The sequence below is a fragment of the Taudactylus pleione genome, unplaced genomic scaffold (genome assembly GCF_031769625.1).
Source record: "Taudactylus pleione unplaced genomic scaffold, aTauple2 ptg000550l, whole genome shotgun sequence".
In the NCBI taxonomy this organism is placed as follows: domain Eukaryota; kingdom Metazoa; phylum Chordata; class Amphibia; order Anura; family Myobatrachidae; genus Taudactylus; species Taudactylus pleione.
This window is the reverse complement of record NW_028284952.1, coordinates 3,655,001-3,675,000: the sequence shown is the minus strand read 5'-3', so window position 1 is coordinate 3,675,000 and position 20,000 is coordinate 3,655,001. Positions and strand designations below refer to the sequence as shown.

Genomic DNA, 20,000 nt, shown 5'->3' with positions numbered 1-20,000 from the left:
TTGATAAGTTGAAAAAATTAAATGTAAACTGTAATTGAAAAGAAAGTTATGGCAGTATAAAAATACCTACAGCACCTGGGATTCTTAGGTGGTCTCCCATCCAAGTACTAACCAGGCCCAACATTGCATAGCTTCCAAGATCAGACGAGATTGGGCATGTCCAGTGTGGTTTGGCTGTAGATGCTCAAAAACCTTAACTTTAGACCTCTTTTACTTCTTAACTCAAGTAAATTCATTGATAAGTTGAAAAAATTAAATGTAAAATGTAATACAAAAGAATGTTATGGCTGTCTAAAATTATCTACAGCACCTGGTATTCCCAGGTGGTCTCCCATCCAAGTTCAAACCAGGCCCAACACTGCATAGCTTCCAAGATCAGATGAGATTGGGCATGTCCAGTGTGGTTTGGCTGTAGGTGCTCAAAAGCATTAAATTTAGACCTCTATTACTTCTTAACTCAAGGAAATTCATTGATAAGTTGAAAAAATGAAATGTAAAATGTAATAGAAAAGAATGTTATGGCAGTATAAAATTACCTACAGCACCTGGGATTCCTAGGTGGTCTCCCATCCAAGTACTAACCAGGCCCAACACTGCATAGCTTCCAAGATCAGACGAGATTGGGCATGTCCAGTGTGGTTTGGCTGAAGGAGCTCAAAAACATTAACTTTAGACCTCTTTTACTTCTTAACTCAAGTAAATTCAATGATAAGTTGAAAAATGAAATGAAAAATGTAATAGAAAAGAATGTTATGGCAGTATAAAATTACCTACAGCTCCTGGTATTCCCAGGTGGTCTCCCATCCAAGTACTAACCAGGCCCAATACTGCATAGCTTCCAAGATAAGACGAGATTGGGCATGTCCAGTGTGGTTTGGCTGTAGGTGCTCAAAAACATTAACTTTAGACCTCTTTTACTTCTTAACTCAAGTAAATTCATTGATAAGTTGAAAAAATTAAATGTAAAATGTAATAGAAAAGAATGTTTTGGCTGTCTAAAATTACATACAGCACCTGGTATTCCCTGGTGGTCTCCCATCCAAGTACTAACCAGGCCCAACACTGCATAGCTTCCAAGATCAGACGAGATTGGGCATGTCCAGTGTGGTTTGGCTGTAGGTGCTCAAAAGCATTAAATTTAGACCTCTATTACTTCTTAACTCAAGTAAATTCATTGATAAGTTGAAAAAATTAAATGCAAAATGTAATAGAAAAGAATGTTATGGCTGTCTAAAATTACCTACAGCACCTGGTATTCCCAGGTGGTCTCCCATCCAAGTTCAAACCAGGCCCAACACTGCATAGCTTCCAAGATCAGACGAGATTGGGCATGTCCAGTGTGGTTTGGCTGTAGGTGCTCAAAAGCATTAAATTTAGACCTCTATTACTTCTTAACTCATGGAAATTCATTGATAAGTTGAAAAAATTAAATGTAAAATGTAATAGAAAAGAATGTTATGGCAGTATAAAATTACCTACAGCACCTGGGATTCCTAGGTGGTGTCCCATCCAAGTACTAACCAGGCCCAACACTGCATAGCTGCCAAGATCAGACGAGATTGGGCATGTCCAGTGTGGTTTGGCTGAAGGAGCTCAAAAACATTAACTTTAGACCTCTTTTACTTCTTAACTCAAGTAAATTCAATGACAAGTTGAAAAATGAAATGAAAAATATAATAGAAAAGAATGTTATGGCAGTATAAAATTACCTACAGCTCCTGGTATTCCCAGGTGGTCTCCCATCCAAGTACTAACCAGGCCCAACACTGCATAGCTTACAAGATCAGACGAGATTGGGCATGTCCAGTGTGGTTTGGCTGTAGGTGCTCAAAAACATTAACTTTAGACCTCTTTTACTTCTTAACTCAAGGAAATTCATTGATAAGTAGAAAAAATTAAATGTAAAATGTAATAGAAAAGAATGTTTTGGCTGTCTAAATTTACATACAGCACCTGGTATTCCCAGGTGGTCTCCCATCAAAGTACTAACCAGGCCCAACACTGCATAGCTTCCAAGATCAGACGAGATTGGGCATGTCCAGTGTGGTTTGGCTGTAGGTGCTCAAAGCATTAAATTTAGACCTCTATTACTTCTTAACTCAAGTAAATTCATTAATAAGTTGAAAAAATTAAATGTAAAATGTAATAGAAAAGAATGTTATGGCTGCATAAAAATACCTACAGCACCTGGAATTCCCAGGTGGTCTCCCATCCAAGCACTAACCAGGACCAACACTGCATAGCTTCCAAGATCAAACAAGATTGGGCATGTCCAGTGTGGTTAGGCTGTAGGTGCTCAAAAATATTAACTTTAGACATCTATAACTTCTTAACTCAAGTAAATTCAATGATAAGTTGAAAAATGAAATGAAAAATATAATAGAAAAGAATGTTATGGCAGTATAAAATTACCTACAGCTCCTGGTATTCCCAGGTGGTCTCCCATCCAAGTACTAACCAGGCCCAACACTGCATAGCTTCCAAGATCAGACGAGATTGGGCATGTCCAGTGTGGTTTGGCTGTAGGTGCTCAAAAACAATAACTTTAGACCTCTTTTACTTCTTAACTCAAGTAAATTCATTGATAAGTAGAAAAAATTAAATGTAAAATGTAATAGAAAAGAATGTTATGACTGCATAAAATTACCTACAGCACCTGGAATTCCCAGGTGGTCTCCCATCCAAGTACTAACCAGGCCCAACACTGCATAGCTTCCAAGATCAAACAAGATTGGGAATGTACAGTGTGGTTAGGCTGTAGGTGCTCAAAAATATTAACTTTAGACATCTATAACTTCTTAACTCATGTAAAATCATTGATAAGTTGAAAAAATTAAATGTAAAATGTAATAGAAAAGAATGTTATGGCTGCATAAAATTACTTACAGCACCTGGTATTCCCAGGTGGTCTCCCATCCAAGTACTAACCAGGCCCAACACTGCATAGCTTCCAAGATCAGACGAGATTGGGCATGTCCAGTGTGGTTTGGCTGAAGGAGCTCAAAAACATTAACTTTAGACCTCTTTTACTTCTTTACTCAAGTAAATTCATTGATAAGTTGAAAAAATTAAATGTAAAATGTAATAGAAAAGAATGGTATGGCTGCATAAAATTACCTACAGCACCTGGTATTCCCAGGTGGTCTCCCATCCAAGTACTAACCAGGGCCAACACTGCACAGCTTCCAAGATCAGACGAGATTGGGCATGTCCAGTGTGGTTTGGCGGTAGGTGCTCAAAAACATTAACTTTAGACCTCTTTTACTTCTTAACTCAAGTAAATTCAATGACAAGTTGAAAAATGAAATGTAAAATGTAATAGAAAAGAATGTTATGGCAGTATAAAATTACCTACAGCTCCTGGTATTCCCAGGCGGTCTCCCATCCAAGTACTAACCAGGCCCTACACTGCATAGCTTCCAAGATCAGACGAGATTGAGCTTGTCCAGTGTGGTTTGACTGTAAGTGCTCAAAAGCATTAACTTTAGACATCTTTTACTTCTTAACTCAAGTAAATTCATTGATAAGTTGAAAAAATTAAATGTAAAATGTAATAGAAAAGAATGTTATGGCAGTATAAAAATACCTACAGCACCTGGGATTCCTAGGTGGTGTCCCATCCAAGTACTAACCAGGCCCAACACTGCATAGCTGCCAAGATCAGACGAGATTGGGCATGTCCAGTGTGTTTTGGCTGAAGGAGCTCAAAAACATTAACTTTAGACCTCTTTTACTTCTTAACTCAAGTAAATTCAATGACAAGTTGAAAAATTTAATGAAAAATATAATAGAAAAGAATGTTATGGCAGTATAAAATTACCTACAGCTCCTGGTATTCCCAGGTGGTCTCCCATCCAAGTACTAAGCAGGCCCAACACTGCATAGCTTACAAGATCAGACGAGATTGGGCATGTCCAGTGTGGTTTGGCTGTAGGTGCTCAAAAACATTAACTTTAGACCTCTTTTACTTCTTAACTCAAGTAAATTCATTGATAAGTCGAAAAAATTAAATGCAAAATGTAATAGAAAAGAATGTTATGGCTGTCTAAAATTACCTACAGCACCTGGTATTCCCAGGTGGTCTCCCATCCAAGTTCAAACCAGGCCCAACACTGCATAGCTTCCAAGATCAGACGAGATTGGGCATTTCCAGTGTGGTTTGGCTGTATGTGCTCAAAAGCATTAAATTTAGACCTCTATTACTTCATAACTCATGGAAATTCATTGATAAGTTGAAAAAATTAAAAGTAAAATGTAATAGAAAAGAATGTTATGGCAGTATAAAATTACCTACAGCACCTGGGATTCCTAGGTGGTGTCCCATCCAAGTACTAACCAGGCCCAACACTGCATAGCTTCCAAGATCAGATGAGATTGGGCATGTCCAGTGTGGTTTGGCTGAAGGAGCTCAAAAACATTAACTTTAGACCTCTTTTACTTCTTAACTCAAGTAAATTCAATGACAAGTTGAAAAATGAAATGTAAAATGTAATAGAAAAGAATGTTATGGCAGTATAAAATTACCTACAGCACCTGGTATTCCCAGGTGGTCTCCCATTCAAGTACTAACCAGGCCCAACCCTGCAAAGCCTCCAAGATCAGACGAGATTGTGCATGTCCAGTGTGGTTTGGCTGTAGGTGCTCAAAAGCATTAACTTTAGACCTCTATTACTTCTTAACTCAAGTAAATTCATTGATAAGTTGAAAAAATTAAATGTAAACTGTAATTGAAAAGAATGTTATGGCAGTATAAAAATACCTACAGCACCTGGGATTCTTAGGTGGTCTCCCATCCAAGTACTAACCAAACCCAACACTGCATAGCTTCCAAGATCAGACGAGATTGGGCATGTCCAGTGTGGTTTGGCTGTAGGTGCTCAAAAACCTTAACTTTAGACCTCTTTTACTTCTTAACTCAAGTAAATTCATTGATAAGTTGAAAAAATTAAATGTAAAATGTAATACAAAAGAATGTTATGGCTGTCTAAAATTATCTACAGCACCTGGTATTCCCAGGTGGTCTCCCATCCAAGTTCAAACCAGGCCCAACACTGCATAGCTTCCAAGATCAGACGAGATTGGGCATGTCCAGTGTGGTTTGGCTGTAGGTGCTCAAAAGCATTAAATTTAGACCTCTATTACTTCTTAACTCAAGGAAATTCATTGATAAGTTGAAAAAATTAAATGTAAAATGTAATAGAAAAGAATGTTATGGCAGTATAAAATTACTTACAGCACCTGGGATTCCTAGGTGGTCTCCCATCCAAGTACTAACCAGGCCCAACACTCCATAGCTTCCAAGATCAGACGAGATTGGGCATGTCCAGTGTGGTTTGGCTGAAGGAGCTCAAAAACATTAACTTTAGACCTCTTTTACTTCTTAACTCAAGTAAATTCAATGATAAGTTGAAAAATGAAATGAAAAATGTAATAGAAAAGAATGTTATGGCAGTATAAAATTTCCTACAGCTCCTGGTATTCCCAGGTGGTCTCCCATCCAAGTACTAACCAGGCCCAATACTGCATAGCTTCCAAGATAAGACGAGATTGGGCATGTCCAGTGTGGTTTGGCTGTAGGTGCTCAAAAACATTAACTTTAGACCTCTTTTACTTCTTAACTCAAGTAAATTCATTGATAAGTAGAAAAAATTAAATGTAAAATGTAATAGAAAAGAATGTTTTGGCTGTCTAAAATTACATACAGCACCTGGTATTCCCTGGTGGTCTCCCATCCAAGTACTAACCAGGCCCAACACTGCATAGCTTCCAAGATCAGACGAGATTGGGCATGTCCAGTGTGGTTTGGCTGATGGAGCTCAAAAACATTAACTTTAGACCTCTATTACTTCTTTACTCAAGTAAATTCATTGATAAGTTGAAAAAATTAAATGTAAAATGTAATAGAAAAGAATGGTATGGGTGCATAAAATTACCTACAGCACCGGGTATTCCCAGGTGGTCTCCCATCCAAGTACTAACCAGGCCCAACACTGCACAGCTTCCAAAATCAGATGAGATTGGGCATGTCCAGTGTGGTTTGGCTGTAGGTGCTCAAAGCATTAACTTTAGACCTCTATTACTTCTTAACTCAAGGAAATTCATTGATAAGTTGAAAAAATTAAATGTAAAATGTAATAGAAAAGAATGTTATGGCAGTATAAAATTACCTACAGCACCTGGTATTCCCAGGTGGTCTCCCATCCAAGTACTAACCAGGCCCAACACTGCATAGCTTACAAGATCAGACGAGATTGGGCATGTCCAGTGTGGTTTGGCTGTAGGTGCTCAAAAACATTAACTTTAGACCTCTTTTACTTCTTAACTCAAGTAAATTCATTGATAAGTAGAAAAAATTAAATGTAAAATGTAATAGAAAAGAATGTTTTGGCTGTCTAAAATTACATACAGCACCTGGTATTCCCAGGTGGTCTCCCATCAAAGTACTAACCAGGCCCAACACTGCATAGCTTCCAAGATCAGACGAGATTGGGCATGTCCAGTGTGGTTTGGCTGTAGGTGCGCAAAGCATTAAATTTAGACCTCTATTACTTCTTAACTCAAGTAAATTCATTAATAAGTTGAAAAAATTAAATGTAAAATGTAATAGAAAAGAATGTTATGGCTGCATAAAATTACCTACAGCACCTGGAATTCCCAGGTGGTCTCCCATCCAAGCACTAACCAGGACCAACACTGCATAGCTTCCAAGATCAAACAAGATTGGGCATGTCCAGTGTGGTTAGGCTGTAGGTGCTCAAAAATATTAACTTTAGACATCTATAACTTCTTAACTCAAGTAAATTCAATGATAAGTTGAAAAATGAAATGAAAAATATAATAGAAAAGAATGTTATGGCAGTATAAAATTACATACAGCTCCTGGTATTCCCAGGTGGTCTCCCATCCAAGTACTAACCAGGCCCAACAATGCATAGTTTCCAAGATCAGACGAGATTGGGCATGTCCAGTGTGGTTTGGCTGTAGGTGCTCAAAAACATTAACTTTAGACCTCTTTTACTTCTTAACTCAAGTAAATTCATTGATAAGTAGAAAAAATTAAATGTAAAATGTAATAGAAAAGAATGTTATGACTGCATAAAATTACCTACAGCACCTGGAATTCCCAGGTGGTCTCCCATCCAAGTACTAACCAGGCCCAACACTGCATAGCTTCCAAGATCAAACAAGATTGGGAATGTACAGTGTGGTTAGGCTGTAGGTGCTCAAAAATATTAACTTTAGACATCTATAACTTCTTAACTCATGTAAAATCATTGATAAGTTGAAAAAATTAAATGTAAAATGTAATAGAAAAGAATGTTATGGCTGCATAAAATTACTTACAGCACCTGGTATTCCCAGGTGGTCTCCCATCCAAGTACTAACCAGGCCCAACACTGCATAGCTTCCAAGATCAGACGAGATTGGGCATGTCCAGTGTGGTTTGGCTGAAGGAGCTCAAAAACATTAACTTTAGACCTCTTTTACTTCTTTACTCAAGTAAATTCATTGATAAGTTGAAAAAATTAAATGTAAAATGTAATAGAAAAGAATGGTATGGCTGCATAAAATTACCTACAGCACCTGGTATTCCCAGGTGGTCTCCCATCCAAGTACTAACCAGGCCCAACACTGCACAGCTTCCAAGATCAGACGAGATTGGGCATGTCCAGTGTGGTTTGGTGGTAGGTGCTCAAAAACATTAACTTTAGACCTCTTTTACTTCTTAACTCAAGTAAATTCAATGACAAGTTGAAAAATGAAATGTAAAATGTAATAGAAAAGAATGTTATGGCAGTATAAAATTACCTACAGCTCCTGGTATTCCCAGGTGGTCTCCCATCCAAGTACTAACCAGGCCCAATACTGCATAGCTTCCAAGATAAGACGAGATTGGGCATGTCCAGTGTGGTTTGGCTGTAGGTGCTCAAAAACATTAACTTTAGACCTCTTTTACTTCTTAACTCAAGTAAATTCATTGATAAGTTGAAAAAATTAAATGTAAAATGTAATAGAAAAGAATGTTATGGCTGTCTAAAATTATCTACAGCACCTGATATTCCCAGGAGGTCTCCCATCCAAGTTCAAACCAGGCCCAACACTGCATAGCTTCCAAGATCAGACGAGATTGGGCATGTCCAGTGTGGTTTGGCTGTAGGTGCTCAAAAGCATTAAATTTAGACCTCTATTAATTCTTAACTCAAGGAAATTCATTGATAAGTTGAAAAAATTAAATGTAAAATGTAATAGAAAAGAATGTTATGGCAGTGTAAAATTACCTACTGCACCTGGTATTCCCAGGTGGTCTCCCATCCAAGTACTAACCAGGCCCAACACTGCATAGCTTCCAAGATCAGATGAGATTGGGCATGTCCAGTGTGGTTTGGCTGAAGGAGCTCAAAAACATTAACTTTAGACCTCTATTACTTCTTAACTCAAGTAAATTCATTGATAAGTTGAAAAAATTAAATGTAAACTGTAATTGAAAAGAATGTTATGGCAGTATAAAAATACCTACAGCACCTGGGATTCTTAGGTGGTCTCCCATCCAAGTACTAACCAGACCGAACACTGCATAGCTTCCAAGATCAGACGAGATTGGGCATGTCCAGTGTGGTTTGGCTGTAGGTGCTCAAAAACCTTAACTTTAGACCTCTTTTACTTCTTAACTCAAGTAAATTCATTGATAAGATGAAAAAATTAAATGTAAAATGTAATACAAAAGAATGTTATGGCTGTCTAAAATTATCTACAGCACCTGGTATTCCCAGGTGGTCTCCCATCCAAGTTCAAACCAGGCCCAACACTGCATAGCTTCCAAGATCAGACGAGATTGGGCATGTCCAGTGTGGTTTGGCTGTAGGTGCTCAAAAGCATTAAATTTAGACCTCTATTACTTCTTAACTCAAGGAAATTCATTGATAAGTTGAAAAAATTAAATGTAAAATGTAATAGAAAAGAATGTTATGGCAGTATAAAATTACCTACAGCACCTGGGATTCCTAGGTGGTCTCCCATCCAAGTACTAACCAGGCCCAACACTCCATAGCTTCCAAGATCAGACGAGATTGGGCATGTCCAGTGTGGTTTGGCTGAAGGAGCTCAAAAACATTAACTTTAGACCTCTTTTACTTCTTAACTCAAGTAAATTCAATGATAAGTTGAAAAATGAAATGAAAAATGTAATAGAAAAGAATGTTATGGCAGTATAAAATTTCCTACAGCTCCTGGTATTCCCAGGTGGTCTCCCATCCAAGTACTAACCAGGCCCAATACTGCATAGCTTCCAAGATAAGACGAGATTGGGCATGTCCAGTGTGGTTTGGCTGTAGGTGCTCAAAAACATTAACTTTAGACCTCTTTTACTTCTTAACTCAAGTAAATTCATTGATAAGTAGAAAAAATTAAATGTAAAATGTAATAGAAAAGAATGTTTTGGCTGTCTAAAATTACATACAGCACCTGGTATTCCCTGGTGGTCTCCCATCCAAGTACTAACCAGGCCCAACACTGCATAGCTTCCAAGATCAGACGAGATTGGGCATGTCCAGTGTGGTTTGGCTGATGGAGCTCAAAAACATTAACTTTAGACCTCTATTACTTCTTTACTCAAGTAAATTCATTGATAAGTTGAAAAAATTAAATGTAAAATGTAATAGAAAAGAATGGTATGGGTGCATAAAATTACCTACAGCACCGGGTATTCCCAGGTGGTCTCCCATCCAAGTACTAACCAGGCCCAACACTGCACAGCTTCCAAAATCAGATGAGATTGGGCATGTCCAGTGTGGTTTGGCTGTAGGTGCTCAAAGCATTAACTTTAGACCTCTATTACTTCTTAACTCAAGGAAATTCATTGATAAGTTGAAAAAATTAAATGTAAAATGTAATAGAAAAGAATGTTATGGCAGTATAAAATTACCTACAGCACCTGGTATTCCCAGGTGGTCTCCCATCCAAGTACTAACCAGGCCCAACACTGCATAGCTTACAAGATCAGACGAGATTGGGCATGTCCAGTGTGGTTTGGCTGTAGGTGCTCAAAAACATTAACTTTAGACCTCTTTTACTTCTTAACTCAAGTAAATTCATTGATAAGTAGAAAAAATTAAATGTAAAATGTAATAGAAAAGAATGTTTTGGCTGTCTAAAATTACATACAGCACCTGGTATTCCCAGGTGGTCTCCCATCAAAGTACTAACCAGGCCCAACACTGCATAGCTTCCAAGATCAGACGAGATTGGGCATGTCCAGTGTGGTTTGGCTGTAGGTGCTCAAAGCATTAAATTTAGACCTCTATTACTTCTTAACTCAAGTAAATTCATTAATAAGTTGAAAAAATTAAATGTAAAATGTAATAGAAAAGAATGTTATGGCTGCATAAAATTACCTACAGCACCTGGAATTCCCAGGTGGTCTCCCATCCAAGCACTAACCAGGACCAACACTGCATAGCTTCCAAGATCAAACAAGATTGGGCATGTCCAGTGTGGTTAGGCTGTAGGTGCTCAAAAATATTAACTTTAGACATCTATAACTTCTTAACTCAAGTAAATTCAATGATAAGTTGAAAAATGAAATGAAAAATATAATAGAAAAGAATGTTATGGCAGTATAAAATTACCTACAGCTCCTGGTATTCCCAGGTGGTCTCCCATCCAAGTACTAACCAGGCCCAACAATGCATAGTTTCCAAGATCAGACGAGATTGGGCATGTCCAGTGTGGTTTGGCTGTAGGTGCTCAAAAACATTAACTTTAGACCTCTTTTACTTCTTAACTCAAGTAAATTCATTGATAAGTAGAAAAAATTAAATGTAAAATGTAATAGAAAAGAATGTTATGACTGCATAAAATTACCTACAGCACCTGGAATTCCCAGGTGGTCTCCCATCCAAGTACTAACCAGGCCCAACACTGCATAGCTTCCAATATCAAACAAGATTGGGAATGTACAGTGTGGTTAGGCTGTAGGTGCTCAAAAATATTAACTTTAGACATCTATAACTTCTTAACTCATGTAAAATCATTGATAAGTTGAAAAAATTAAATGTAAAATGTAATAGAAAAGAATGTTATGGCTGCATAAAATTACTTACAGCACCTGGTATTCCCAGGTGGTCTCCCATCCAAGTACTAACCAGGCCCAACACTGCATAGCTTCCAAGATCAGACGAGATTGGGCATGTCCAGTGTGGTTTGGCTGAAGGAGCTCAAAAACATTAACTTTAGACCTCTTTTACTTCTTTACTCAAGTAAATTCATTGATAAGTTGAAAAAATTAAATGTAAAATGTAATAGAAAAGAATGGTATGGCTGCATAAAATTACCTACAGCACCTGGTATTCCCAGGTGGTCTCCCATCCAAGTACTAACCAGGCCCAACACTGCACAGCTTCCAAGATCAGACGAGATTGGGCATGTCCAGTGTGGTTTGGCAGTAGGTGCTCAAAAACATTAACTTTAGACCTCTTTTACTTCTTAACTCAAGTAAATTCAATGACAAGTTGAAAAATGAAATGTAAAATGTAATAGAAAAGAATGTTATGGCAGTATAAAATTACCTACAGCTCCTGGTATTCCCAGGTGGTCTCCCATCCAAGTACTAACCAGGCCCAATACTGCATAGCTTCCAAGATAAGACGAGATTGGGCATGTCCAGTGTGGTTTGGCTGTAGGTGCTCAAAAACATTAACTTTAGACCTCTTTTACTTCTTAACTCAAGTAAATTCATTGATAAGTTGAAAAAATTAAATGTAAAATGTAATAGAAAAGAATGTTATGGCTGTCTAAAATTAACTACAGCACCTGATATTCCCAGGAGGTCTCCCATCCAAGTTCAAACCAGGCCCAACACTGCATAGCTTCCAAGATCAGACGAGATTGGGCATGTCCAGTGTGGTTTGGCTGTAGGTGCTCAAAAGCATTAAATTTAGACCTCTATTAATTCTTAACTCAAGGAAATTCATTGATAAGTTGAAAAAATTAAATGTAAAATGTAATAGAAAAGAATGTTATGGCAGTGTAAAATTACCTACTGCACCTGGTATTCCCAGGTGGTCTCCCATCCAAGTACTAACCAGGCCCAACACTGCATAGCTTCCAAGATCAGATGAGATTGGGCATGTCCAGTGTGGTTTGGCTGAAGGAGCTCAAAAACATTAACTTTAGACCTCTATTACTTCTTAACTCAAGTAAATTCATTGATAAGTTGAAAAAATTAAATGTAAACTGTAATTGAAAAGAATGTTATGGCAGTATAAAAATACCTACAGCACCTGGGATTCTTAGGTGGTCTCCCATCCAAGTACTAACCAGACCCAACACTGCATAGCTTCCAAGATCAGACGAGATTGGGCATGTCCAGTGTGGTTTGGCTGTAGGTGCTCAAAAACCTTAACTTTAGACCTCTTTTACTTCTTAACTCAAGTAAATTCATTGATAAGTTGAAAAAATTAAATGTAAAATGTAATACAAAAGAATGTTATGGCTGTCTAAAATTATCTACAGCACCTGGTATTCCCAGGTGGTCTCCCATCCAAGTTCAAACCAGGCCCAACACTGCATAGCTTCCAAGATCAGACGAGATTGGGCATGTCCAGTGTGGTTTGGCTGTAGGTGCTCAAAAGCATTAAATTTAGACCTCTATTACTTCTTAACTCAAGGAAATTCATTGATAAGTTGAAAAAATTAAATGTAAAATGTAATAGAAAAGAATGTTATGGCAGTATAAAATTACCTACAGCACCTGGGATTCCTAGGTGGTCTCCCATCCAAGTACTAACCAGGCCCAACACTCCATAGCTTCCAAGATCAGACGAGATTGGGCATGTCCAGTGTGGTTTGGCTGAAGGAGCTCAAAAACATTAACTTTAGACCTCTTTTACTTCTTAACTCAAGTAAATTCAATGATAAGTTGAAAAATGAAATGAAAAATGTAATAGAAAAGAATGTTATGGCAGTATAAAATTTCCTACAGCTCCTGGTATTCCCAGGTGGTCTCCCATCCAAGTACTAACCAGGCCCAATACTGCATAGCTTCCAAGATAAGACGAGATTGGGCATGTCCAGTGTGGTTTGGCTGTAGGTGTTCAAAAACATTAACTTTAGACCTCTTTTACTTCTTAACTCAAGTAAATTCATTGATAAGTAGAAAAAATTAAATGTAAAATGTAATAGAAAAGAATGTTTTGGCTGTCTAAAATTACATACAGCACCTGGTATTCCCTGGTGGTCTCCCATCCAAGTACTAACCAGGCCCAACACTGCATAGCTTCCAAGATCAGACGAGATTGGGCATGTCCAGTGTGGTTTGGCTGATGGAGCTCAAAAACATTAACTTTAGACCTCTATTACTTCTTTACTCAAGTAAATTCATTGATAAGTTGAAAAAATTAAATGTAAAATGTAATAGAAAAGAATGGTATGGGTGCATAAAATTACCTACAGCACCGGGTATTCCCAGGTGGTCTCCCATCCAAGTACTAACCAGGCCCAACACTGCACAGCTTCCAAAATCAGATGAGATTGGGCATGTCCAGTGTGGTTTGGCTGTAGGTGCTCAAAGCATTAACTTTAGACCTCTATTACTTCTTAACTCAAGGAAATTCATTGATAAGTTGAAAAAATTAAATGTAAAATGTAATAGAAAAGAATGTTATGGCAGTATAAAATTACCTACAGCACCTGGTATTCCCAGGTGGTCTCCCATCCAAGTACTAACCAGGCCCAACACTGCATAGCTTACAAGATCAGACGAGATTGAGCATGTCCAGTGTGGTTTGGCTGTAGGTGCTCAAAAACATTAACTTTAGACCTCTTTTACTTCTTAACTCAAGTAAATTCATTGATAAGTAGAAAAAATTAAATGTAAAATGTAATAGAAAAGAATGTTTTGGCTGTCTAAAATTACATACAGCACCTGGTATTCCCAGGTGGTCTCCCATCAAAGTACTAACCAGGCCCAACACTGCATAGCTTCCAAGATCAGACGAGATTGGGCATGTCCAGTGTGGTTTGGCTGTAGGTGCTCAAAGCATTAAATTTAGACCTCTATTACTTCTTAACTCAAGTAAATTCATTAATAAGTTGAAAAAATTAAATGTAAAATGTAATAGAAAAGAATGTTATGGCTGCATAAAATTACCTACAGCACCTGGAATTCCCAGGTGGTCTCCCATCCAAGCACTAACCAGGACCAACACTGCATAGCTTCCAAGATCAAACAAGATTGGGCATGTCCAGTGTGGTTAGGCTGTAGGTGCTCAAAAATATTAACTTTAGACATCTATAACTTCTTAACTCAAGTAAATTCAATGATAAGTTGAAAAATGAAATGAAAAATATAATAGAAAAGAATGTTATGGCAGTATAAAATTACCTACAGCTCCTGGTATTCCCAGGTGGTCTCCCATCCAAGTACTAACCAGGCCCAACAATGCATAGTTTCCAAGATCAGACAAGATTGGGCATGTCCAGTGTGGTTTGGCTGTAGGTGCTCAAAAACATTAACTTTAGACCTCTTTTACTTCTTAACTCAAGTAAATTCATTGATAAGTAGAAAAAATTAAATGTAAAATGTAATAGAAAAGAATGTTATGACTGCATAAAATTACCTACAGCACCTGGAATTCCCAGGTGGTCTTCCATCCAAGTACTAACCAGGCCCAACACTGCATAGCTTCCAAGATCAAACAAGATTGGGAATGTACAGTGTGGTTAGGCTGTAGGTGCTCAAAAATATTAACTTTAGACATCTATAACTTCTTAACTCATGTAAAATCATTGATAAGTTGAAAAAATTAAATGTAAAATGTAATAGAAAAGAATGTTATGGCTGCATAAAATTACTTACAGCACCTGGTATTCCCAGGTGGTCTCCCATCCAAGTACTAACCAGGCCCAACACTGCATAGCTTCCAAGATCAGACGAGATTGGGCATGTCCAGTGTGGTTTGGCTGAAGGAGCTCAAAAACCTTAACTTTAGACCTCTTTTACTTCTTTACTCAAGTAAATTCATTGATAAGTTGAAAAAATTAAATGTAAAATGTAATAGAAAAGAATGGTATGGCTGCATAAAATTACCTACAGCACCTGGTATTCCCAGGTGGTCTCCCATCCAAGTACTAACCAGGCCCAACACTGCACAGCTTCCAAGATCAGACGAGATTGGGAATGTCCAGTGTGGTTTGGCGGTAGGTGCTCAAAAACATTAACTTTAGACCTCTTTTACTTCTTAACTCAAGTAAATTCAATGACAAGTTGAAAAATTAAATGTAAAATGTAATAGAAAAGACTTTTATGGCAGTATAAAAATACCTACAGCACCTGGGATTCTTAGGTGGTCTCCCATCCAAGTACTAACCCGGCCCAACACTGCATAGCTTCCAAGATCAGATGAGATTGGGCATGTCCAGTGTGGTTTGGCTGTAGGTGCTCAAAAACATTAACTTTAGACCTCTTTTACTTCTTAACTCAAGTAAATTCATAGATAAGTTGAAAAAATTAAATGCAAAATGTAATAGAAAAGAATGTTATGGCTGTCTAAAATTACCTACAGCACCTGGTATTCCCAGGTGGTCTCCCATCCAAGTTCAAACCAGGCCCAACACTGCATAGCTTCCAAGATCAGACGAGATTGGGCATGTCCAGTGTGGTTTGGCTGTAGGTGCTTAAAAGCATTAAATTTAGACCTCTATTACTTCTTAACTCATGGAAATTCATTGATAAGTTGAAAAAATTAAATGTAAAATGTAATAGAAAAGAATGTTATGGCAGTATAAAATTACCTACAGCACCTGGGATTCCTAGGTGGTGTCCCATCCAAGTACTAACCAGGCCCAACACTGCATAGCTTCCAAGATCAGACGAGATTGGGCATGTCCAGTGTGGTTTGGCTGAAGGAGCTCAAAAACATTAACTTTAGACCTCTTTTACTTCTTAACTCAAGTAAATTCAATGATAAGTTGAAAAATGAAATGAAAAATATAATAGAAAAGAATGTTATGGCAGTATAAAATTACCTACAGCTCCTGGTATTCCCAGGTGGTCTCCCATCCAAGTACTAACCAGGCCCAACACTGCATAGCTTACAAGATCAGACGAGATTGGGCATGTCCAGTGTGGTTTGGCTGTAGGTGCTCAAAAACATTAACTTTAGACCTCTTTTACTTCTTAACTCAAGTAAATTCATTGATAAGTAGAAAAAAATAAATGTAAAATGTAATAGAAAAGAATGTTTTGGCTGTCTAAAATTACATACAGCACCTGGTATTCCCAGGTGGTCTCCCATCCAAGTACTAACCAGGCCCAACACTGCATAGCTTCCAAGATCAGATGATATTGGGCATGTCCAGTGTGGTTTGGCTGTAGGTGCTCAAAAGCATTAAATTTAGACCTCTATTACTTCTTAACTCAAATAAATTCATTAAAAAGTTGAAAAAATTAAATGTAAAATGTAATAGAAAAGAATGTTATGGCTGCATAAAATTACCTACAGCACCTGGAATTCCCAGGTGGTCTCCCATCCAAGCACTAACCAGGCCCAACACTGCATAGTTTCCAAGATCAAACAAGATTGGGCATGTCCAGTGTGGTTTGGCTGTAGGTGCTCAAAAATATTAACTTTAGACATCTATAACTTCTTAACTCATGTAAATTCATTGATAAGTTGAAAAAATTAAATGTAAAATGTAATAGAAATGAATGTTATGGCTGCATAAAAATACCTACAGCACCTGGTATTCCCAGGTGGTCTCCCATCCAAGTACTAACCAGGCCCAACACTGCATAGCTTCCAAGATCAGACGAGATGGGGCATGTCCAGTGTGGTTTGGCAGAAGGAGCTCAAACACATTAACTTTAGACCTCTTTTACTTCTTTACTCAAGTAAATTCATTGATAAGTTGAAAAAATTAAATGTAAAATGTAATAGAAAAGAATGGTATGGCTGCATAAAATTACCTACAGCACCTGGTATTCCCAGGTGGTCCCCCATCCAAGTACTAACCAGGCCCAACACTGCACAGCTTCCAAGATCAGATGAGATTGGGCATGTCCAGTGTGGTTTGGCTGTAGGTGCTCAAAAACATTAACTTTAGACCTCTTTTACTTCTTAACTCAAGTAAATTCAATGACAAGTTGAAAAATGAAATGTAAAATGTAATAGAAAAGAATGTTATGGCAGTATAAAATTACCTACAGCTCCTGGTATTCCCAGGTGGTCTCCCATCCAAGTACTAACCAGGCCCTACACTGCATAGCTTCCAAGATCAGACGAGATTGAGCATGTCCAGTGTGGTTTGACTGTAAGTGCTCAAAAATATTAACTTTAGACATCTTTTACTTCTTAACTCAAGTAAATTCATTGATAAGTTGAAAAAATTAAATGTAAAATTTAATAGAAAAGAATGTTATGGCAGTATAAAATTACCTACAGCACCTGGTATTCCCAGATGGTCTCCCATTCAAGTACTAATCAGGCCCAACACTGCATAGCTTCCAAGATCAGACGAGATTGGGCATGTCCAGTGTGGTTTGGCTGTAGGTGCTAAAAAACATTAACTTTAGACCTCTTTTACTACTTAACTCAAGTAAATTCATAGATAAGTTGAAAAAATGTAATGTAAAATGTAATAGAAAAGAATGTTATGGCTATATAAAATTACCTACAGCACCAGGTATTCCCAGGTGGTCTCCCGTCCAAGTACCAACCAGGCCCAACACTGCATAGCCTCCAAGATCAGACGAGATTGGGCATGTCCAGTGTGGTTTGGCTGTAGGTGCTCAAAAGCTTTAACTTTAGACCTCTTTTACTTCTTAACTCAAGTAAATTCATTGATAAGTTGAAAAAATTTAATGTAAAATGTAATAGAAAAGACTGTTATGGCTGTATAAAAATACCTACTGCACCTGGTTTTCCCAGGTGGTCTCCCATCCAAGTACTGACCAGGCCCAACACTGCATAGCTACCAAGATCAGACGAGATTGGGCATGTCCAGTGTGGATTGGCTGTAGGTGCTCATAAGCATTAACTTTTGACCTCTATTACTTCTTAACTCAAGGAAATTCATTGATAAGTTGAAAAAATTAAATGTAAAATGTAATAGAAAAGAATGTTATGGCAGTATAAATTTACCTACAGCACCTGGCATTCCCAGGTTGTCTCCCATCCAAGTACTAACCAGGCCCAATACTGCATAGCTTCCAAGATAAGACGAGATTGGGCATGTCCAGTGTGGTTTGGCTGTAGGTGCTCAAAAACATTAACTTTAGACATCTTTTACTTCTTAACTCAAGTAAATTCATTGATAAATTGAAAAAATTAAATGTACAATGTAATAGAAAAGAATGTTTTGGCTGTCTAAAATTACATACAGCACCTGGTATTCCCTGGTGGTCTCCCATCCAAGTACTAACAAGGCCCAACACTGCATAGCTTCCAAGATCAGATGAGATTGGGCATGTCCAGTGTGGTTTGACTGTAGGTGCTCAAAAGCATTAAATTTAGACCTCTATTACTTCTTAACTCAAGTAAATTCATTAATAAGTTGAAAAAATTAAATGTAAAATGTAATAGAAAAGAATGTTATGGCTGCATAAAATTACCTACAGCACCTGGAATTCCCAGGTGGTCTCCCATCCAAGCACTAACCTGGCCAAACACTGCACAGCTTCCAAGATCAGACGAGATTGGGCATGTCCAGTGTGGTTTGGCTGTAGGTGCTAAAAAACATTAACTTTAGACCTCTTTTACTTCTTAACTCAAGTAAATTCATTGATAAGTTGAAAAAATTAAATGTAAAATGTAATAGAAAAGACTGTTATGGCAGTATAAAAATACCTACAGCACCTGGGATTCTTAGGTGGTCTCCCATCCAAGTACTAACCCGGCCCAACACTGCATAGCTTCCAAGATTAGATGAGATTGGGCATGTCCAGTGTGGTTTTGCTGTAGGTGCTCAAAAACATTAACTTTAGACCTCTTTTACTTCTTATCTCAAGTAAATTCATAGATAAGTTGAAAAAATTAAATGTAAAATGTAATAGAAAAGAATGTTATGGCTGTCTAAAATTATCTACAGCACCTGATATTCCCAGGAGGTCTCCCATCCAAGTTCAAACCAGGCCCAACACTGCATAGCTTCCAAGATCAGACGAGATTGGGCATGTCCAGTGTGGTTTGGCTGTAGGTGCTCAAAAGCATTAAATTTAGACCTCTATTAATTCTTAACTCAAGGAAATTCATTGATAAGTTGAAAAAATTAAATGTAAAATGTAATAGAAAAGAATGTTATGGCAGTGTAAAATTACCTACTGCACCTGGTATTCCCAGGTGGTCTCCCATCCAAGTACTAACCAGGCCCAACACTGCATAGCTTCCAAGATCAGATGAGATTGGGCATGTCCAGTGTGGTTTGGCTGAAGGAGCTCAAAAACATTAACTTTAGACCTCTTTTACTTCTTAACTCAAGTAAATTCAATGATAAGTTGAAAAATGAAATGAAAAATTTAATAGAAAAGAATGTTATGGCAGTATAAAATTACCTACAGCTCCTGGTATTCCCAGGTGGTCTCCCATCCAAGTACTAACCAGGCCCAACACTGCATAGCTTCCAAGATCAGACAAGATTGGGCATGTCCAGTGTGGTTTGGCTGTAGGTGCTCAAAAACATTAACTTTAGACCTCTATTACTTCTTAACTCAAGTAAACTTATTGATAAGTTGAAAAAATTAAATGTAAAATGTAATAGAAAAGAATGTTATGGCTGTATACAATTACCTACAGCACCTGGTATTCCCAGGTGGTTTCCCATCCATGTACTAACCAGGCCCAACACTGCATAGCTTCCAAGATCAGACGAGATTGGGCATGTCCAGTGTGGTTTGGCTGTAGGTGCTCAAAAACATTAACTTTAGACCTCTTTTACTTCTTAACTCAAGTAAATTCATTGATAAGTAGAAAAAGTTAAATGTAAAATGTAATAGAAAAGAATGTTTT

At 37.7% G+C, this 20,000-nt stretch overlaps 85 pseudogenes; all 85 read right to left on the bottom strand.

Moving 5' to 3' along the window:
* Positions 1-63: 63 nt before the first annotated feature.
* Positions 64-182, bottom strand: LOC148497379 (5S ribosomal RNA; annotated as a pseudogene).
* A 116-nt stretch (positions 183-298) lies between these two features.
* On the bottom strand, positions 299-417 carry LOC148497378 (5S ribosomal RNA; annotated as a pseudogene).
* Positions 418-533: 116 nt separating this feature from the next.
* LOC148497377 (5S ribosomal RNA) lies at positions 534-652 on the bottom strand (annotated as a pseudogene).
* A 115-nt stretch (positions 653-767) lies between these two features.
* Positions 768-886, bottom strand: LOC148497376 (5S ribosomal RNA; annotated as a pseudogene).
* Positions 887-1,002: 116 nt separating this feature from the next.
* LOC148497375 (5S ribosomal RNA) lies at positions 1,003-1,121 on the bottom strand (annotated as a pseudogene).
* Positions 1,122-1,237: 116 nt separating this feature from the next.
* LOC148497374 (5S ribosomal RNA) lies at positions 1,238-1,356 on the bottom strand (annotated as a pseudogene).
* Positions 1,357-1,472: 116 nt separating this feature from the next.
* LOC148497373 (5S ribosomal RNA) lies at positions 1,473-1,591 on the bottom strand (annotated as a pseudogene).
* Positions 1,592-1,706: 115 nt separating this feature from the next.
* LOC148497372 (5S ribosomal RNA) lies at positions 1,707-1,825 on the bottom strand (annotated as a pseudogene).
* A 116-nt stretch (positions 1,826-1,941) lies between these two features.
* LOC148497371 (5S ribosomal RNA) lies at positions 1,942-2,060 on the bottom strand (annotated as a pseudogene).
* A 115-nt stretch (positions 2,061-2,175) lies between these two features.
* Positions 2,176-2,294, bottom strand: LOC148497370 (5S ribosomal RNA; annotated as a pseudogene).
* A 115-nt stretch (positions 2,295-2,409) lies between these two features.
* On the bottom strand, positions 2,410-2,528 carry LOC148497369 (5S ribosomal RNA; annotated as a pseudogene).
* A 116-nt stretch (positions 2,529-2,644) lies between these two features.
* On the bottom strand, positions 2,645-2,763 carry LOC148497368 (5S ribosomal RNA; annotated as a pseudogene).
* A 116-nt stretch (positions 2,764-2,879) lies between these two features.
* LOC148497367 (5S ribosomal RNA) lies at positions 2,880-2,998 on the bottom strand (annotated as a pseudogene).
* Positions 2,999-3,114: 116 nt separating this feature from the next.
* Positions 3,115-3,233, bottom strand: LOC148497366 (5S ribosomal RNA; annotated as a pseudogene).
* Positions 3,234-3,348: 115 nt separating this feature from the next.
* Positions 3,349-3,467, bottom strand: LOC148497365 (5S ribosomal RNA; annotated as a pseudogene).
* A 116-nt stretch (positions 3,468-3,583) lies between these two features.
* LOC148497364 (5S ribosomal RNA) lies at positions 3,584-3,702 on the bottom strand (annotated as a pseudogene).
* Positions 3,703-3,817: 115 nt separating this feature from the next.
* LOC148497363 (5S ribosomal RNA) lies at positions 3,818-3,936 on the bottom strand (annotated as a pseudogene).
* Positions 3,937-4,052: 116 nt separating this feature from the next.
* Positions 4,053-4,171, bottom strand: LOC148497362 (5S ribosomal RNA; annotated as a pseudogene).
* Positions 4,172-4,287: 116 nt separating this feature from the next.
* On the bottom strand, positions 4,288-4,406 carry LOC148497361 (5S ribosomal RNA; annotated as a pseudogene).
* Positions 4,407-4,521: 115 nt separating this feature from the next.
* Positions 4,522-4,640, bottom strand: LOC148497360 (5S ribosomal RNA; annotated as a pseudogene).
* A 116-nt stretch (positions 4,641-4,756) lies between these two features.
* Positions 4,757-4,875, bottom strand: LOC148497359 (5S ribosomal RNA; annotated as a pseudogene).
* Positions 4,876-4,991: 116 nt separating this feature from the next.
* LOC148497358 (5S ribosomal RNA) lies at positions 4,992-5,110 on the bottom strand (annotated as a pseudogene).
* A 116-nt stretch (positions 5,111-5,226) lies between these two features.
* LOC148497357 (5S ribosomal RNA) lies at positions 5,227-5,345 on the bottom strand (annotated as a pseudogene).
* A 115-nt stretch (positions 5,346-5,460) lies between these two features.
* On the bottom strand, positions 5,461-5,579 carry LOC148497356 (5S ribosomal RNA; annotated as a pseudogene).
* Positions 5,580-5,695: 116 nt separating this feature from the next.
* LOC148497355 (5S ribosomal RNA) lies at positions 5,696-5,814 on the bottom strand (annotated as a pseudogene).
* Positions 5,815-5,930: 116 nt separating this feature from the next.
* LOC148497354 (5S ribosomal RNA) lies at positions 5,931-6,049 on the bottom strand (annotated as a pseudogene).
* A 115-nt stretch (positions 6,050-6,164) lies between these two features.
* On the bottom strand, positions 6,165-6,283 carry LOC148497353 (5S ribosomal RNA; annotated as a pseudogene).
* A 116-nt stretch (positions 6,284-6,399) lies between these two features.
* Positions 6,400-6,518, bottom strand: LOC148497352 (5S ribosomal RNA; annotated as a pseudogene).
* A 115-nt stretch (positions 6,519-6,633) lies between these two features.
* LOC148497351 (5S ribosomal RNA) lies at positions 6,634-6,752 on the bottom strand (annotated as a pseudogene).
* Positions 6,753-6,867: 115 nt separating this feature from the next.
* Positions 6,868-6,986, bottom strand: LOC148497350 (5S ribosomal RNA; annotated as a pseudogene).
* A 116-nt stretch (positions 6,987-7,102) lies between these two features.
* LOC148497349 (5S ribosomal RNA) lies at positions 7,103-7,221 on the bottom strand (annotated as a pseudogene).
* Positions 7,222-7,337: 116 nt separating this feature from the next.
* On the bottom strand, positions 7,338-7,456 carry LOC148497348 (5S ribosomal RNA; annotated as a pseudogene).
* A 116-nt stretch (positions 7,457-7,572) lies between these two features.
* LOC148497347 (5S ribosomal RNA) lies at positions 7,573-7,691 on the bottom strand (annotated as a pseudogene).
* Positions 7,692-7,806: 115 nt separating this feature from the next.
* LOC148497346 (5S ribosomal RNA) lies at positions 7,807-7,925 on the bottom strand (annotated as a pseudogene).
* A 116-nt stretch (positions 7,926-8,041) lies between these two features.
* On the bottom strand, positions 8,042-8,160 carry LOC148497345 (5S ribosomal RNA; annotated as a pseudogene).
* A 116-nt stretch (positions 8,161-8,276) lies between these two features.
* LOC148497344 (5S ribosomal RNA) lies at positions 8,277-8,395 on the bottom strand (annotated as a pseudogene).
* A 116-nt stretch (positions 8,396-8,511) lies between these two features.
* Positions 8,512-8,630, bottom strand: LOC148497343 (5S ribosomal RNA; annotated as a pseudogene).
* A 116-nt stretch (positions 8,631-8,746) lies between these two features.
* On the bottom strand, positions 8,747-8,865 carry LOC148497342 (5S ribosomal RNA; annotated as a pseudogene).
* A 116-nt stretch (positions 8,866-8,981) lies between these two features.
* LOC148497341 (5S ribosomal RNA) lies at positions 8,982-9,100 on the bottom strand (annotated as a pseudogene).
* A 115-nt stretch (positions 9,101-9,215) lies between these two features.
* LOC148497340 (5S ribosomal RNA) lies at positions 9,216-9,334 on the bottom strand (annotated as a pseudogene).
* Positions 9,335-9,450: 116 nt separating this feature from the next.
* Positions 9,451-9,569, bottom strand: LOC148497339 (5S ribosomal RNA; annotated as a pseudogene).
* A 116-nt stretch (positions 9,570-9,685) lies between these two features.
* Positions 9,686-9,804, bottom strand: LOC148497338 (5S ribosomal RNA; annotated as a pseudogene).
* Positions 9,805-9,919: 115 nt separating this feature from the next.
* Positions 9,920-10,038, bottom strand: LOC148497337 (5S ribosomal RNA; annotated as a pseudogene).
* A 116-nt stretch (positions 10,039-10,154) lies between these two features.
* LOC148497336 (5S ribosomal RNA) lies at positions 10,155-10,273 on the bottom strand (annotated as a pseudogene).
* Positions 10,274-10,388: 115 nt separating this feature from the next.
* On the bottom strand, positions 10,389-10,507 carry LOC148497335 (5S ribosomal RNA; annotated as a pseudogene).
* Positions 10,508-10,622: 115 nt separating this feature from the next.
* On the bottom strand, positions 10,623-10,741 carry LOC148497334 (5S ribosomal RNA; annotated as a pseudogene).
* Positions 10,742-10,857: 116 nt separating this feature from the next.
* LOC148497333 (5S ribosomal RNA) lies at positions 10,858-10,976 on the bottom strand (annotated as a pseudogene).
* A 116-nt stretch (positions 10,977-11,092) lies between these two features.
* On the bottom strand, positions 11,093-11,211 carry LOC148497332 (5S ribosomal RNA; annotated as a pseudogene).
* Positions 11,212-11,327: 116 nt separating this feature from the next.
* Positions 11,328-11,446, bottom strand: LOC148497331 (5S ribosomal RNA; annotated as a pseudogene).
* A 115-nt stretch (positions 11,447-11,561) lies between these two features.
* LOC148497330 (5S ribosomal RNA) lies at positions 11,562-11,680 on the bottom strand (annotated as a pseudogene).
* A 116-nt stretch (positions 11,681-11,796) lies between these two features.
* On the bottom strand, positions 11,797-11,915 carry LOC148497329 (5S ribosomal RNA; annotated as a pseudogene).
* Positions 11,916-12,031: 116 nt separating this feature from the next.
* Positions 12,032-12,150, bottom strand: LOC148497328 (5S ribosomal RNA; annotated as a pseudogene).
* A 116-nt stretch (positions 12,151-12,266) lies between these two features.
* Positions 12,267-12,385, bottom strand: LOC148497327 (5S ribosomal RNA; annotated as a pseudogene).
* Positions 12,386-12,501: 116 nt separating this feature from the next.
* On the bottom strand, positions 12,502-12,620 carry LOC148497326 (5S ribosomal RNA; annotated as a pseudogene).
* A 116-nt stretch (positions 12,621-12,736) lies between these two features.
* LOC148497325 (5S ribosomal RNA) lies at positions 12,737-12,855 on the bottom strand (annotated as a pseudogene).
* A 115-nt stretch (positions 12,856-12,970) lies between these two features.
* On the bottom strand, positions 12,971-13,089 carry LOC148497324 (5S ribosomal RNA; annotated as a pseudogene).
* Positions 13,090-13,205: 116 nt separating this feature from the next.
* LOC148497323 (5S ribosomal RNA) lies at positions 13,206-13,324 on the bottom strand (annotated as a pseudogene).
* A 116-nt stretch (positions 13,325-13,440) lies between these two features.
* Positions 13,441-13,559, bottom strand: LOC148497322 (5S ribosomal RNA; annotated as a pseudogene).
* A 115-nt stretch (positions 13,560-13,674) lies between these two features.
* Positions 13,675-13,793, bottom strand: LOC148497321 (5S ribosomal RNA; annotated as a pseudogene).
* Positions 13,794-13,909: 116 nt separating this feature from the next.
* On the bottom strand, positions 13,910-14,028 carry LOC148497320 (5S ribosomal RNA; annotated as a pseudogene).
* Positions 14,029-14,143: 115 nt separating this feature from the next.
* Positions 14,144-14,262, bottom strand: LOC148497319 (5S ribosomal RNA; annotated as a pseudogene).
* Positions 14,263-14,377: 115 nt separating this feature from the next.
* LOC148497318 (5S ribosomal RNA) lies at positions 14,378-14,496 on the bottom strand (annotated as a pseudogene).
* Positions 14,497-14,612: 116 nt separating this feature from the next.
* Positions 14,613-14,731, bottom strand: LOC148497317 (5S ribosomal RNA; annotated as a pseudogene).
* A 116-nt stretch (positions 14,732-14,847) lies between these two features.
* Positions 14,848-14,966, bottom strand: LOC148497316 (5S ribosomal RNA; annotated as a pseudogene).
* Positions 14,967-15,082: 116 nt separating this feature from the next.
* Positions 15,083-15,201, bottom strand: LOC148497315 (5S ribosomal RNA; annotated as a pseudogene).
* Positions 15,202-15,316: 115 nt separating this feature from the next.
* Positions 15,317-15,435, bottom strand: LOC148497314 (5S ribosomal RNA; annotated as a pseudogene).
* A 116-nt stretch (positions 15,436-15,551) lies between these two features.
* Positions 15,552-15,670, bottom strand: LOC148497313 (5S ribosomal RNA; annotated as a pseudogene).
* A 116-nt stretch (positions 15,671-15,786) lies between these two features.
* On the bottom strand, positions 15,787-15,905 carry LOC148497312 (5S ribosomal RNA; annotated as a pseudogene).
* Positions 15,906-16,020: 115 nt separating this feature from the next.
* LOC148497311 (5S ribosomal RNA) lies at positions 16,021-16,139 on the bottom strand (annotated as a pseudogene).
* A 116-nt stretch (positions 16,140-16,255) lies between these two features.
* On the bottom strand, positions 16,256-16,374 carry LOC148497310 (5S ribosomal RNA; annotated as a pseudogene).
* Positions 16,375-16,490: 116 nt separating this feature from the next.
* On the bottom strand, positions 16,491-16,609 carry LOC148497309 (5S ribosomal RNA; annotated as a pseudogene).
* A 116-nt stretch (positions 16,610-16,725) lies between these two features.
* On the bottom strand, positions 16,726-16,844 carry LOC148497308 (5S ribosomal RNA; annotated as a pseudogene).
* Positions 16,845-16,960: 116 nt separating this feature from the next.
* On the bottom strand, positions 16,961-17,079 carry LOC148497307 (5S ribosomal RNA; annotated as a pseudogene).
* Positions 17,080-17,194: 115 nt separating this feature from the next.
* Positions 17,195-17,313, bottom strand: LOC148497306 (5S ribosomal RNA; annotated as a pseudogene).
* A 116-nt stretch (positions 17,314-17,429) lies between these two features.
* LOC148497305 (5S ribosomal RNA) lies at positions 17,430-17,548 on the bottom strand (annotated as a pseudogene).
* Positions 17,549-17,664: 116 nt separating this feature from the next.
* On the bottom strand, positions 17,665-17,783 carry LOC148497304 (5S ribosomal RNA; annotated as a pseudogene).
* A 116-nt stretch (positions 17,784-17,899) lies between these two features.
* On the bottom strand, positions 17,900-18,018 carry LOC148497303 (5S ribosomal RNA; annotated as a pseudogene).
* A 116-nt stretch (positions 18,019-18,134) lies between these two features.
* LOC148497302 (5S ribosomal RNA) lies at positions 18,135-18,253 on the bottom strand (annotated as a pseudogene).
* A 116-nt stretch (positions 18,254-18,369) lies between these two features.
* LOC148497301 (5S ribosomal RNA) lies at positions 18,370-18,488 on the bottom strand (annotated as a pseudogene).
* A 116-nt stretch (positions 18,489-18,604) lies between these two features.
* Positions 18,605-18,723, bottom strand: LOC148497300 (5S ribosomal RNA; annotated as a pseudogene).
* A 116-nt stretch (positions 18,724-18,839) lies between these two features.
* On the bottom strand, positions 18,840-18,958 carry LOC148497299 (5S ribosomal RNA; annotated as a pseudogene).
* Positions 18,959-19,074: 116 nt separating this feature from the next.
* LOC148497298 (5S ribosomal RNA) lies at positions 19,075-19,193 on the bottom strand (annotated as a pseudogene).
* A 116-nt stretch (positions 19,194-19,309) lies between these two features.
* LOC148497297 (5S ribosomal RNA) lies at positions 19,310-19,428 on the bottom strand (annotated as a pseudogene).
* A 115-nt stretch (positions 19,429-19,543) lies between these two features.
* LOC148497296 (5S ribosomal RNA) lies at positions 19,544-19,662 on the bottom strand (annotated as a pseudogene).
* Positions 19,663-19,778: 116 nt separating this feature from the next.
* Positions 19,779-19,897, bottom strand: LOC148497295 (5S ribosomal RNA; annotated as a pseudogene).
* Positions 19,898-20,000: the final 103 nt, after the last annotated feature.